Below are 15,000 nucleotides of genomic sequence, written 5' to 3'. Positions count from 1 at the left end.
TTCTTACTTCTCGCTCCCAGCAAGTCTGACTGCTTTGAGAGTCTTGCGGGTCAGAGAGCCAGGGAGGTGAAATCTAATGGGTTTCCAATAAAAAAAGAGCTTGTAGCACCATGTATTCATGTAGTTTAAAACAACAGGCTGAATCTCCTGCGATCAGCTGGCAGTGGTGATGGCTGCGTATTGATTTCTTTTAAAAGAGCGCACTGGGGTTTTGTTTTATGCAAACTTTTATTTTTGGAGATTTGTGTTTGAACAATAATTTTTTACAGTTTTTTAGATTTTTTGCTCTCTTGCTAGTAAAGCGTAGGGAGATCTGTGTAATCTGGGAGTGTATAATCTGCCAGTCAGGCTGTTTACATGATGCCTTCGGAAATCAAAGTTAATTGAATTCTTGCAAAAATATCGATAAACTCCAGCGACACGGGTGAAGATATAATTGTTGTTTTCAGAATCTTCACTGCCTTTAATCTGTGTTGTCACCCACTGAGTGACAGCAGGCGTCAGCCCAATGCACACAGCTGGGGCGACTGGTGGGGCACTGGGGTGTGTGGGGAGGGCAGCGCTAGTCTGAGTGTTTAGAGCACTTTTACTCTGGAGCCTGGAGCCCCCTGTTTTAGAAGTGTGGGTACATATGTCTGGATTGTCCTTTTGGGCAGTGTTTCATACTCTAGGCTCGTGGGGGCTGTAAGCAGGTAGTAAGTAAATGGAGGTCACCACAGCAAATAGCAAATTAACAAAGAATATCAGTTGTCTGGGCCTAATCACAGGGTAAAAAGCCTTTTTTAATATTGGGTTAACAGAATGGAGTGTTTGAGCATAAAAAATTGAATAAAATTGTGCTGCTATTGCAGATTGACGTCTCAAACTCATTAATGGCCCTTTTCATTATAAACTAAATATAACAAGAAAATATTATACAGCATTAGTCACTTTCATCTGACACACTGGGCTGAGTATTTTTAAAAATCTTAAATGTAGCAATTCGCTGTGGACAGTAAGATTGGACATGAAAACATGAACAAGCCTTTTTTTACATAAAAATGAATGCCTGAAACTGGTTGTAGAAGGCAATAAAAACACTGCAGTCCTTTCCTCCCAAATTTCAGTTAAACATGCTACTTCTTTGAGGGGGTTTTAACAAAAACCCTTCAGCAGTCCCATATTATTCATGCATTCAGGCAGTGTAAGTAATGTGGCCGTTACTAACTGAACAACAAGGAGCAGATCCTGTGCAAAGCAGAGTCAGCATGAGCTAAATGAAGTCCTGAAAGAATTGCATGTGGAATTTTGAGGCCTTGCATTAGAGAATGAAAACCATGGGAAGGTTTAGAAATCCTTAGCAGTTTAAAACGAGGGGCTTTGGTCATTCTCTACACAAATGAAAAAAGGTTCCATGGCAACAAAGAGCATTTCACATCATGTAAGAAGAAGAGCAGATTGAAGATTAGAAGGTGAGAAAGGCCTAGAAAAGTGTGTTCTTAATAGCCTCAGGTAGTTTGCTGTGTGCATGGTTTTGTATCTATCAATTTATGTGTCTCGTGCTCTCTCTCTAAGTCTAGTAGTGCGCAGTCTTCCTAAAACACCCTATGAAATCAAACCAATGTAACTGAAAATCCTAGAAACCTAACAAAAAAAACATGTATAAAAATCTGATTTTACTTATGTAAATACATCACGCATGAAATTCATTTAAGACTGTGGGCGAAAACAGCACTTCCACAAACGATAAATTGCATGGGACCTATTTCATATTGGTCATCTCCACGAAGCACAGGCTGGAAGTGTGGATTTGCATTAAGCGCAGTGTTTTAGCCTGTTGAAGGTATTTTATCCGCAAAACCGACTGGGCAGAACGCTGAACTCCCAGGAAGGTAGTGCTTCAGCGGCAGTGGTGATAGAGTTGGTATAGTTTAATGCACGTGTGCTTTTAACTATTAGTAACCAATTTCTGTTTTTCAGTAGTATGCTGTAAAACATTTGCACACTACTATTGTGTGTGTATGGCCTTATCTAGAGCACAATTTTTTATGCACCTGTTTTTGATGCCTGTGTGCTTCCAGTCACACTGATGGCAGATTTGAAATTAATTTGCTTTGTTCCCAATAAAACAGCATTAAAAGATCAATGTAGCACCCCATTACTGTAGCAATTTAAAATGCGTGTTTAGATGCTTATATTGTTTTTATGTTTTGTTCCTGTTTCAGAATGTAGTCTGCTTACACACTAATGAGAATAACTGTGAGGCGATTTTGCATTTTAAATGGCACCCAAGTTGCAGTACCTTTTTAACCTGCGATTTTCCTTTGCCGATTCTAATGCAAAACAGCAGGTGGCCGCCGCGAATAAATTTAGGATTAGAAGGATTCCATTCTTTGCGTGTGTTTTATTGATTTCATCCCGCTCCCCGCTGGAGAGCAGGGCGTGCAGCGCGGGGCCTGATCAGGCGGGGTGCAGGAGCTGCTCCGCGCTCGGGCGGTGGGAAGGTGAGAGGGCGAGAGTACAGCCACCATCGCTGGGCTGCCCCGTCTTCCCTGTTCTAACGAAAATCTGTTTTACAGATGGTGCTTTAATGTGTTTGGCAGAAAAAGGACTATTTTACCCACGGACATGTGCTAGTGAAATTATTATTGCTATTTCTTTATTTGACCAGAAAAACACCTCTTCTTTTATGTTTTAAGGTGAAAGGCATGTGGGACTGGGGAGCTGGCAAAGCGCACACAAGAGCAGTCAGTGCTGATGACCCTTCCATATGGCCCTGGAATACAGAATATCTTTATGACTTAAAAATGATCGAAGAAACAAACAAAGGCACATTCAGTGTTTTATTACTGCTTTGTACCTAAGAATTTTTACTGAAGGGATTTGACTTCTTTGCCTTTCCAGATATTAAATAAGTCTGAATTACATTAACAGTGCAGCTTTACCTTCATTTTTCTTAGTTCATAATGGCATTTCTAGCAGAAGGAAAGCCAGCAGCGTGTGTTTCATTTGCGTGGAACGTGGGTAATCCAGGCCGTGTGCTTCTCACGCAGTGGAACAGAGAGAGAGAAAGCTGTGGACGCAAAGGAGGAAAGCGTGATTGGCCGTGGAGCTACGTCACAGTGCCCGAACCGGGGACAGTTTCGAAGCAGGAAAAAGACAGATTTTAGGGCCTTTAAAGAGTAGATTGCACAGAGCTCCTGGGGGTCATTTAAGACGGAGAACGTAGGTGGGCATTGTGGCCCAGCCAGCCTGTGCAGAATGGCGAGAAGGCCGCCGCTGTGAGCGGTGTTTCGGCGCGGGGATGGCCGTGCTGCAAACCCGTCAGGAGCGACGAGCAGCCCAATTACCCAGCCTCCCCTTCTTCCACGCAGCCCGTCATCCGTCAAGCACAATGGCCTGTCTGGAGCCCCCGTTCTGATTGCATGTTTATTTATTTTTCCCCTTCAAACCCACCAGGGCCGCGGCGCCTATAACGCTCATTTTTATCAGGGAGCGCGGAGAGACGTGCTGGAGAGACTTCTCCTCCATGACTTCGGCTCCGGGCCCTTCCCCTGGGACTCGGAGATAGGCTGCCTCATTATCCGTGGTGTGGATAGCAGCACCACTGCTAGAGACGGAAGAAGGGGGAGTCCTAGAATCTGGAATTGACCAGAGCTCAGGGTACCCCTTCCTCACCCCCACCCCCACTCCTCCTCGGTTTTTATTTTTGCCTCTCACTCACAAGATGGTGATACAGTGAGTGGCACGTTATTAACTCGCTGGTTATACCACACTCATTACAGCAGGTCAGCCCGGCCCTCTCATTTGAAAATCAAATACCCCAGATATATGCAGTTCTAATTATGGGACTGTCATTTCGCCCAACGCGATCGTAAAATGGACAAGAGATTGAGGAGAATGGATTTGCATAAAAAGTCATTGTACTGCCCGCGAAAAGGATAAAAAAATCCTGTTTCTAATGTTCCCTCACTCCTTTGGTCCCTATACACACACACTCTCTCTGAAACCGTTTTTTAAAATGGTTACTTCCTGTTTGGGTGGACACAAGGTGTTGACATGTTGGCCAGTGTTAGGTTATTCTGTAAAGCAAAAAACAAAGAAGTACTTCAGCGTAGAAGCAGGGATCTTGCCTGAAGAAAGGGGACAGACAGGCCGAACTGAGGAGGAATGTATTGGCTGCTGTCGTGCCATGTACTGTAAGCCAGCAAACAAACAGAGCACCGGCAACATTAAGACGGTCTCTCCATGAATAAATGCATTTCATCCTGGTTGTTTTCCCTCTCCTCCCTGCACAATGAATGGGCAGATTATTCAAATCGTCTCAGCTTTCACCTGCAGAAGGATTACAATGGAAATCTTTCAGAGGTCCGCAAGTGAAGAAAAAAAAATAATTAAAGCATAAAGACAGATGAGTGTGAGGACACAAAGGAAAGAGTTTAGCCTGGGCTTCTTTCATTAATCCTCATAGATATTAATAGAACTTCCCTGATCCTTTTTGTGGTCATAACCAGATGGTCATTTCAGCACTGGAGGGCAGGAGCTCAGGTCTGGGACCCTGCGCTGACGGATGTTGTGATGCGTGTTGTTTGTGTAACTGCACCCCTTCTTCCACAAGCCCCCCGCCGCCGTTTTTCTCCTTCTCCTTCGGTGTGCTGGAAGATAACGCTCGGCAGCGCGCCGTTATTAATGACCAGCTGTGGTCTTCTTCCTGGGCCCCGGGGTCAGGCGGGCTGGCCAGGTCAGGCCATTTGTCTGTGTGCGGGGACTGTGAGGCCTATTGAGGGTGACAGGTACGAGAGGGGCGCCAGGAGCGGAGCCCAGATCCGCTGGGGACAAAGAGTGGCAGGAGCTGCTGTCGTTTCTTTACCATTATCTCCTCCTCCCCCCACACCCCACCCCCCACCCCTCGCCCCCGTCTCATGGGAGTTTAAACCAGCTTAACAAAGGATGACTCACAGACAGTGATAAGATCAACGTGTTTCTGAAGAGTCAGCACAAGCCAAAACCTCATAAATATATTATATGAAAGAAAAAACTCTTAAACAGCTCCTTAATCTCCATTTGTGTAAGTTTTAGCTTTGCTTCGGCCTCTCTCGTGAACGATCATCTTGCCTGAAACGCTATTTCGACTAATTGTGGTGTAGAAGGAAAGCTGCATTTCAATTTCTGTGAACCATAACTCAGGAGAGCTCAATGGTTTGGGCTTTTTGCAACTTGTATTTTGAAGTTCGTGTGACGATATAGAAGTTAAATAATTTTTTTTTTTAAAGCTCAATCCGTCTGAATTTACAACATTCAAAACCATATTATTGGTTTAATATAGTCGCCAAGTGCAAAACTATGGAAATATTTAAAAGAAACAAGAAATGCGCCCCCCCTGCCCCCAGATTGATTCTTGAATTTGCATCAGAATCAATATAATATTGATTTAAAGTTTCACATAATAAAGTCATAAAACAGTTGTCATTCAGCGCCAGCATAAGTGCTATATTTTTGCAGTTGCGTAAGCTGTTGACAATAATCAATACATAGTATTTTGAAGTGAAGTCAAGGAAGGCAGAAATGTGCACGTGCATTTTGAACGTTAGGTTCTCATTGAATAGATAAGTAGTGTGTGATATTCGATTACAGAGCAAGGCACTCATTTAACCTCTTGTTCTTTCCTGGCCAGGATTTCAAAGACAATGCGATTTGCCTCCCTTAGGTGCAGTAGGATTAGACAGCTAGTAGTAATCCTTAATGCTATGAAACAGACCTGATAGAACTCCTTCTTACTTGCTTCAGATTTCGTAAGTGAATTTCAGCACATTTAAATAAATTGGATAGTTGAATTAGCGTGGTTTTAAATTGTTGCAAATATTAAGCAAGAGGCAAAGACCTTCTTCGATTAATTTTCACAGTGCTGACGTATTTTTGGTGTGTTGTTTGGTTTTCTTTGGCAGCATTTGGCCTCATTTTTTTAGTGCTCCATTTAACAATTTGCTCTTTGTGACCCAAGTCTCACATACATATATATAATTCAAATGAATATTTTCTTAAATCGGCAGTTGTAAATCTGCAGAACGTCATTTTCTCTTAGTTCTTTTCTATTGCAAAGGAGAAACATTTCGGTAATCTTCAAAGTGGCCGTTGGTATGTGGAGTGGACCCTGGAATGCAGGCCAGCCACCCCTTTTCTCTGAAAAACAATGTAGTTCCTATAATGGACAAGGACTGCATAAACAATGGCCTTGAGCTTTCGAGATATTGGTTGTATCAACTTACATTGTGGTGGTCTGAAAATAGGAGGTTTTAACTTCCGCTTGAATGAATACTTTTTTTAACCATGTGAAGGATTTAGCAAAACAGATCTGAAAGCAAGATTGTCTCGATGGGGTGTGTGCTAATTTTAACTTCCAGCCCTAATGCGCAAAGCACAAAATAAGGAAACGGCTTTCCTTCTTGACTTCAGGGAGCCACGGGAGAGAAAGACCTTTCTGTTTAAAATGGGATCCTCCTCGAAAGTTTGGTGTCCTGGTTTGAATTTCTTTTTTCCGTCTCCCATTCATCCCTATCCCCCCGCCACCACCACCTCTTTTCTTAATAAGATGCAAATCAGTGAGCTGCCTCTGTGTTCCTGCAAGTCAGGGGTAAAAAGTGAGAGGGAGAGGAGGGAGATGAAAGCAAAGTATTGGAAGGCAGTGATTCAGAAAACAAGCCGGTGTGAGCTTTTACTCGTTCAGTGCTTATCAGATTAGAAGGCAGGTGGTGATCCCCCTGTCCTTTCAGTGGCTTTGCCAGTGCAGGGAGGCCCAGAGCACCAGGCAGTCAGTGGCACAGACCTCCGGAGTCTGAAAGGCTGTGCTAATAGTGTCGCTCATGCTGACCGCTGGACTCATTTAAAGTCTGCAGAGTTCCTGGCAGAAGCTAAGCACTACCTGTAGCTCACTCCCATACAACCCTCACATTATAGTTGAACCCTAGATGTCAAAAGTGCTTATGCAGGCTCATTTAAAACCACCCAGCCACACAATGCAGGGTGCAGACACAACATTTTTTTGCCACGAAGAAGCATTTAATAAAGTACATCAAGTCATGTTTTTATTAATATAGGTTTCTGAAGCAGTTGTGTCCTGATTGAGGGATCTGGGGCACTTCGTCATAGTAGCAGTGGAGTTTTAAACAGACATGTACCTTATAATTATAAATGTTAGCCTTTAATGTCTAGAACATATTTATAAAACATACTTGTCTTCTCCTTCGTATTGGAAACATCTGTCAGAGGGGAGAAATGTTAAGGAGAGGCAGGTCCACAGATAAGTCAGTCTGCCATTTTGAATAGGGATTCAGCAGATACTGTGCTCTGGTATTGAGAATGAGAGGGAAGAGTGAAAGATAGATGGCTTATAATTTATAATTTGTTGTTCTTTAAAGAACTTCCCACACAGACATTCCTTATAAAGATGTATTATAATTTTATCTTGTTGTTATTCTGGCTAAGAATTAACTAATGTTTTTTTTTTTTCAATTACTGAAAATATCGCAGCAGCAGTTGATTAGACCACAACAATTCTTTCTGCAGGAAAATTATCTGTAACTCGAGACTGTTCTTGTTCATTTTTCTTTCACTGCAAAATGCAATTAAATATATATTTTTTAAATATAGTGTACAATTGCCTTGATGTGGAATGCTTATCTGTGGGTTATCAAGTATGTTTAATTGAAAACTGCTCTCACATCTTGTTAGCTGTTTTTATTTTTATTAAATTAGTGACAGACTGGCATTCATAAAGGTTTCACCCTAGATGGTGATGGAAATCTGCTGATGGACAATCCCCTGACTGTTGAAATCATTGTCTCTTGAAGTGTCCTCTGTAGCTTTTGGTATGGTGCTCATTTTTTAAGAGCTCTCTTGCTTAGTTAGTAAAAGCAGAGAAAAAGGTTTAAATTATTGGCAGCCAGGTTGGTGTTTACTTTTCAAGTCAAATGTTTTTACTTGTTTCTGTGTGACTGAACTTCTGTATGGAAGTGAGTTTATTACCTGAAACATCCATGTGAGAACTCTTGGAACAACAAATTCTTAATTAATCTTACTTTGTAACATAGGATAACAGAGACTGTAAAAGGCACTGAGACATGGGCATCAAATGCTTAAAGTGGAGAGCTTTAAATTTTTGTGGTATTGTAAATCACACACAGTTTTCTGTAGATGTTATGGCATATGAAGCCCAAACTAACTTTTTACTTTGAATCTGCAAGGGTATTTAACTGAATGAGGTAAGGAAATGCATTATTTTTGTAGTTATCTTTTCTAATTTTTGAATGAGTAGATGACTGTTTTCACCAACAGTGAATTTGGAAAAGGGGCTAAATATGGATGTAAACTAAACTTGTTGGAAAAGTGGGAATTACACAATTTTACTGTGCTGTGAAGAAAAAAAGTCTGAAGATGCGTGTGTGTAAATTTAGAGTCTCTGGACTTTTTCAGATCTATCTGAAGACAAGAAAGCTTTTAGTGTAAAATTCAGGTCAGTAAATTTAATGGGAAAAGAAGTGTTCAGGCGACAGATTTTAAATCACCATAATATAAATATGCCTCCCTATTCATCCGGAATTTGCTTTCTTTTAAGAGAATTTAAACAGACATGCACTTATGTCTGTCTTTGTAATTTTAGGGATTAGGGGAGTGAGGATTAAGTACTGCCTCTTAATCTTCCATATCTACTATAAGAGCGAAATACAATATGCAAATCGAATACATTCATATTGTGTTTACATATTTTAATCTCTGTAATTCAGTGCAAAGAAGACAGAAACTCATCTTGGTCTTATTTATTTAGAGTCCCCAAAAACTGAGATACTATTAAATTGTTTATCCCTGTGTCTCACTGGATAAATGTTTAATGTTCGGGCTTATCTGAAAATTTAAATGCCCCTGTAAAGTGTGAGTTTGCATACGTGTGCATAAAAAACCACTGAGGGGCACTTTCGTGGGGAAACACAAGACCGAGGGTGTTTATGAGGTGGGGTTGTGAGACAGCGGCGGCGGTGGGGAAGGTGTCTGCTCACCTCCGGCTGGCCTGGCCTGGCAGAGCTGGCCTCCGGCTCGCAGCTGAAGGAGCCCCACAGCCCGAGCACCTCTGGTTAAACCACGCTTCCAGGGGCTGCCGCCCCCCAGCTCCGCCTCTTGATGTGCTGCAGAACTGAACAAAAAGTTTGTTTTTTTTTAGTTTTGAAGACTCATTTTTTTATTGCTGCGGACAGGATTTGTGGGGTATTTATGCATGTGTGTATACAGCATGCACAAATGCAAAACAGAGCCCGCATAATCTGCAGTTGACATATTTTATGTAAATAATCCGAAGAATTTGTCTAAACTGTGTTTAGTTTTTAAGTGAGTGAGTAGAATTCATGTTAACAGGAATCAATGGAGTATTGCACCACAGATCAATTTAGGTTAGGTCGTTAAAAGACATTTCTCACAGTCAGACTTGCTTATAGCACAGACCGAAGCTTTCTAAGGAATCACACTGGTGGAGCAGTTAGTCACTGATATGTTGGCTTTCAATGGAGTGACACTGACATCAAACACAATATCATGGAGACGGGTAGAGCTGCAACACTTTATTTAATAAAGTTAAAAAATGGAGTAACGTTTTGGTTTCTCCTCCAGCTTGTATTTTAGTAGGGCATTCGTCAAGAGCATGAATATACATCTTGTTTTTCTGGTCTGGAAGCTCATTTTTTTGTGTGTAATACGTCCTCGGTTCAATGTTGAATTTCTCAATCTGTACCACAGATTGGCAGTGGAGCTTTGCTTTGTAAAATGATCGCAGGTGGAGGACGTAGTTCTGTTTTTTTATTTCTGTGCACTCATGTGGGGGGGGGAAGGATACCGATGAAGAAGAGCTTTAACCCTCGTTCTCTTCAGTGTATAAACCTCGGTGTGTCGCTTCTGTTGTGCTGGAGTGTAGTGGCACTGAAGTGCTAGTGAGGCAGACCAGAAACTTTGCTCAGATGCTGACTGTGGGGCGATTGCTTTAAACGACGGGTTTGGGACAGCATTTAACATCACGGCCGTGCTGGGATATTCATGGAGGACAGATCCTGGGTGTGCCATGCAAATGAGAGTCTCTGCCGCTGGTCCTTGAAGAGCGAACCACACGGCTGAAAGACACATTGTACTAATTCATATATTTTGTTTGGCTTCCATTCGCCAGGATGATTATTGCATGACCCAGCCAGCCAGCCAGCCAGCCAGCCAGCCAGTTGGGTTCTGTGTTGCCTGAACCCCTAAGCCCTAATTACAAGTGACGTCTCGAATTAAAAAAGTAAATAGGAGAAGCAATTTAGAGCTCTTTGAAACATTCCTATGGAATCTGTTAGAAAGCGGGGAGAGATCACAGGGCTGGTTGCGTGTGCCGTCCAGCGCTCCCAGTTTTCCGGAGCGCTGCCTTGTGAAGCTCCTCTAGACAGAAGGCACCGGCATACCTTTCCAGCAAGGACTGTGTTGGGAGTGCCAGCTGCAGCCCTGCCAATGATCTAGTATTACATGTATTTCTCCAGGCTCAATAGTGGTTACTGGTAACATGTGTTTGTAGGGTGTCAGTATTGATGGAATTTTATACCTGGCCGGCTTCCAAGTAATGCTGGTATGTGTTTAAAATACTTTTAAGGAACAAAACAAGCTTTTGTTGTTTTTTTTTTGTACCAGAGGCCCCCTTTGTTACACCGGAAACCGTGATATAGCTCTAAAGGCTTACAAATAGTAAGTATTAACGAAAAATGTTGATGGATATAGATACGGTTTAATTTTACCACATAGATGTTATTAAGAAATTTTTGTGGTGATACGTGGTTCCAGAGTAATTATGCCACAGATTATTTTAGGTACTTGCTCATTATATGCCTGATTCTTTAGTTAATGACAGGAAGGCTTAATGTTTACATAGAACGCCATAATTTGTCCTGGGTACAAAAAGCAGCTCCCTTTTTTTCCCTCTTCCTCCAAACGTCACCTCTTTTTAAAAAGCAAAACTGCGGGAGTGTGGCAGCAGAGAGGTGTATATGTCTAGCAGGCGTTTCAATCCTTCGCGTCAAGAAGAATTCTAACCGTGCTCAGAGCGCGGTCTCCGCTGCAGCCAGTCGAGGCTTGCTCCGAAACGTCAAGGTGTAGGTGGAGGGGAGGAAAAGCATTTCCAGGCATTTCCAGATTGCCGTAAAGAGAGGCTCTTTCCGTGTCTACGCAACCTCTGGCGCCAGCAGAGGCCTTCCCGGGGCTAGAGTGCTCCGTGCCCAGTGGTGGTCTGAGACCGCCATCCCGGCCCGGCCTCCTGTGTGAGTGGGCCTGACAGGGCCCAGGGTCCCACCCCGCAGTCAAGGTGCTGCACGCCGGCGCTGAGAGGGGCCCCGGGACAGCCCGTTCACTGAGATGATTGGGCCCTGGGGGCCAGACCGCTGGTTGAGAGCCAAACGCTAATCCAGTGCAATTACCCGTCGGGGAGTAGGGTGGCCATGGTGCTGTCGTGGACGGGCCCGGCGCCCCCAGCAGACACAGCTGACGCTTCTGCTGATGCACGTCGTCGTTTGCCTTTGACCCTGGCTGGTGCGTCTCATTGAGGCGATGTCCCAAGGGCGTTGGTTGCGATAACCCGGTGCCTGAACGTTTTCACGACTGACGTAGTGCAGCAGTCGTCAAATCCCTGTTTTTGTAGTTTTAGTACTGGAATTCCTGAAATGGGAGAAAGACCGTTCAAGGGTTCGTCGTCTACAGGGGCGTTGGAGCGGTTCATGCAGGGCAGGACGGTCAGGAACTGAGGAACCATGGGATCTCATGTGTAGAAGTTTTGAGAAATCAAATCAATGATCAAATCAGTCTAAATCTGCATCTGTTTGTCAAACTTTCTCCAGCACGTAGAACCCAGCTTGTGAGCGGCCATTTCATCACAAAGTCAAAGATTTATTTACTTTTCTTCCAAGTCAGTCCAAAGGATACATTCTATTTTGGTATAACCAGTATGGAAATCACAAGAGTCGTCCCCCACCCCACAAGAAAATCAATGTCTTTATTAAATGTGTTTTTTTAAGTGCCAGCAGTAAACCTGAAATTAACTGAAAACTCTAGGGAAAAGTTATAATAAGTTACATGATGCCACAAACATTTAGATTCCTACAGTCTGTATGTAACCACTTACTGAGCCTGGCAGAACTAAAATGGTAAGTTTAAACCTCATAAATCAGAAATCCCTGAGCCAGAGGTTCTGAACAGCTTGTATTTTTGCCAAAAACGTCTATAAAAGGAGAAAGAAAAATACAGCATTTTAATATAGGTCTTAAACAAACTGCCAGGAATTTGCTGATTGTGATGAAATATTTTTATAAAGGTATAAGTAGTTTTGTTTCTGTTCAGTGGGTAAATGATTTGACTGTAGTGATTTTGACTGACCTGTGATATTCCTCGCCACTGGTGTGTCCATATTGGGATTTGAGGGTGTATAAAAGATGTGCACATGGATTTACAACGCGCACACTGACAGAAAGGCCTGCTCAGCAAACATTCTGTACCTTAACTATACTTATTGTTTTTCATGCTATTACAGATAATTTGTGTGACACTGATGGTACAATCTTTGACAAATTTGCTATAACTGAGTACCTGTTATTGAAAGATAGACTGTTAATTCAGTTTTGTTACAGTTGCTTTCATTTTTATTTCAGAATTCCAAAATTAAATGGGATTTTTGTTTTGAAAATAAAGTACTGGAGTTTAAATTAATCAGCTTTTTTTACATTTAATAACATGGACTAGCACAAAATAAGTTTAATTGTAAATTGTTAACACGCCCCATTCTTTTTCAGCTAATTCCTATTAGGACAAAATGTCAAATCACTGATTGACCTAAATGTTCCGTCCATTTCACATAGGGTGCAGGTATCTTAAAATTTGAATGCCAATTTACTGTGGCTAATTAAAAACAGCCAATTCCTTGTTTCCCAGACCATCTTAATAAACATAGAGATGTGCCTTTTGTGATTTCTATTATCTTTATAAGTATTGAAAATAAATTGCTGATGTCAACGTGGTGCAGGTGTATTTTTTTTAATCGGAGCAGAATTATAGAGTAAGAGATCGCATTCTACAATAATTGGGTAAAAACAATTAAATGAGGTACCAACAGTGCTGTTTTAAGGCAGCCAGGTGATCTTGAGAATGCTAACTTAGATCAGCAGGACACATAAGACATATTCAAATATGCGTGTATATTTTCATGTCAGATTACCCACAGGGCTTGTAAACAGATTTGGTGGAGGTAATGGGCACGTTTTTTTAATTGAGCCTTCCTAGAATGTGTTTAAGGCCTGCAGGATGGAAGGAGGCTGTCTCTATAAGTAACCTAACATGTCTGTGGAGTCCTTTCTTCTGAAAGAAACAAAGATAGCAGTAATTAATGACCCTGAATCTGTGCCAAAAAAGCTTTCTTCTGACAACTCCAACTTAATTAAAACTTAAGACATTTCAATGGCTTCAGAAAGCCCCTGATGGAGTGAACTCTTGCAGACTCGTGAGAAAATTTTGTAAGTTAAAAGAAAAGATGTGTGTTACCACTGGTGCCATGACTCTAATCCCTGACAGTCAAAGAATCTATTTAGCCAAAGCCTTTTCTTTTAACTGGCTCACACCTGCAGGCTTTCTGGCACTTCCTCCGCACCCAGAGAAGGCAGTTTTTGTGTTTTGCGGAAGATCAGATAATAGAGGCCTTGCTTATGCCTTTGTTTTTGTGCATTGTTCATTAGCCTGTGAGTACTGTAGGCACACTTGATATGCTTGGCTTGCCTGGGGGGTTAGAGCTTCCACTGTGAATGCCTGAGAGATGCTGCAACGCTGGCGTGGAAGGGGTTGGCGCAAGCGATTTTAATGCAAAAGTAGTTCAAATTAAAGCTCACAATTCACGGGACAGACTGAATGCAAGTGCCCTGCTGTTCTTAACACATTAGAGTTGCACAGAACAATGAGGAGAGCCGGACAGTTCTGATTTCAGACAGAAGGCAGAGTGCTTTAACCAAGCTCTTTTTCCCTCCGGTCTGAGTCTCTTGTTTGAATTAACAAGCTTAGGAAGCCCTACCAGGTATGTCTTGTTTGTAAGAAAAAGGGCAGTCCTGTTTGTGTTGTGGGGATGTCCACCTTTTCCTCCCAATTGACCTATTTGGGGTAATAAGCAAGGGAGAAAAGAAGCATTCAGCTGCATGCTAATTGGTGTAAACAGTTGCAACATTTGCATAAGAAAACAGGAGTTTAATTTCATCTTCCCTATAGAAAGTGCTTTTGTGTGTTGCACATACACTCCCCTCCCTTCTCGGCAGTCCTACGCAAACCTTATTAGAAGTGTTGGTAGGGGTGCAGTTAAGTTGCCTTCCTGTTTTCTGTTGACTTCTGGGTGCTACTTAAGATCTGGAGTGTCTTCCGCGGAACGAAGGATGTGTTTTCTGACACCAGAAGTTGTGCGTTTGAGCACACTGGAGCTTTTGTCAAACAGCAGCGTGGCGCTTCGGGGATGGAGGTTCCCAGCTAAGAAGAGCGTTTCTGCGCAGGTGACAAGTTGCAGCTTGAAAGGGTGATGCTGGTATGGAAATCCTTTCCTCGTTCTGCTGGACTTGTCCGGGAATCACAGATTGTAGCCTTTTGTTCTGAATGAGGGAAACTCCCCAGTGTGTTTCGTTAATTTTACTCATTGTCTTATTCTTCTGTCTTGTGTTCTGTACGACACATGCCTGGAAAGGAATATTTTGCATGTTTGCGATTTTCCTGAGGGTTTTTCGTGGCTGCGCTTTCCTGCAGGTCAGAACGCACGTCACTTGCTGTGCAGTGAAGATTACCCAATAGAGGAGGCTTAGTTTTGTTTTGGCTTTTTTTTTAAAGAAAAAAACAAGATGCAGCACATAAAAAAATGATATACACTAAGTAGCAAGTGAAAGCACTTTTAAAGCCATGTAGTAAAAGGAATGCACATACTCTAATCTTCAGTGAAGTTTGTGTTTTACT

The 15,000-nt window shown here is 42.3% G+C and overlaps 1 protein-coding gene across 5 annotated transcripts in view; it reads left to right on the top strand.

The window, feature by feature from the left end:
• The window catches only part of zfhx4 (zinc finger homeobox 4), a 91,750-nt gene that overhangs the window by 33,581 nt on the left and 43,169 nt on the right, over nucleotides 1–15,000 (top strand). The window lies entirely within an intron of this gene.

This window comes from Lepisosteus oculatus, chromosome 6 (genome assembly GCF_040954835.1).
Source record: "Lepisosteus oculatus isolate fLepOcu1 chromosome 6, fLepOcu1.hap2, whole genome shotgun sequence".
Lineage (NCBI taxonomy): Eukaryota > Metazoa > Chordata > Actinopteri > Semionotiformes > Lepisosteidae > Lepisosteus > Lepisosteus oculatus.
This window is presented reverse-complemented; position numbering and strand designations above follow the sequence as displayed.